Source organism: Penaeus monodon, chromosome 32, assembly GCF_015228065.2.
Source record: "Penaeus monodon isolate SGIC_2016 chromosome 32, NSTDA_Pmon_1, whole genome shotgun sequence".
Taxonomy (NCBI): domain Eukaryota; kingdom Metazoa; phylum Arthropoda; class Malacostraca; order Decapoda; family Penaeidae; genus Penaeus; species Penaeus monodon.
In genome coordinates, this window is record NC_051417.1 from 21,122,746 (window position 1) to 21,123,017 (window position 272).

A 272-nucleotide genomic window follows, 5' to 3' on the forward strand; every position below is an offset into this window, starting at 1 on the left:
AAGCCGCAAGAAACTCAAAATTTGGCAACTCATTACCTAATACACAGAAAACGGGAACCTAACGAACACTTTTGCCCGCGGCTATTTGCATCCCATTACTACCTGCGGGAAAGGGGAAAAGGAGGGAAAAAAGAGGCAAAAATGGATATCACGGCAAAGGCTTCTAAGAGCAGCGAATGCAGAGGAGCTTATCACTATGTTGCATCTTGTTTGCTCTATGATGTCGGGCCGCGAGCGCTGGGTTTGTTGGATTCTCCGTTTGCCTCTGAGGA

General features: G+C 47.4%; 1 protein-coding gene across 1 annotated transcript in view; it reads right to left on the minus strand.

The window, feature by feature from the left end:
- LOC119593603 overlaps window positions 1–272 on the minus strand; it is a gene marked incomplete at its 5' end in the record, with an annotated part of 118,927 nt that overhangs the window by 93,132 nt on the left and 25,523 nt on the right.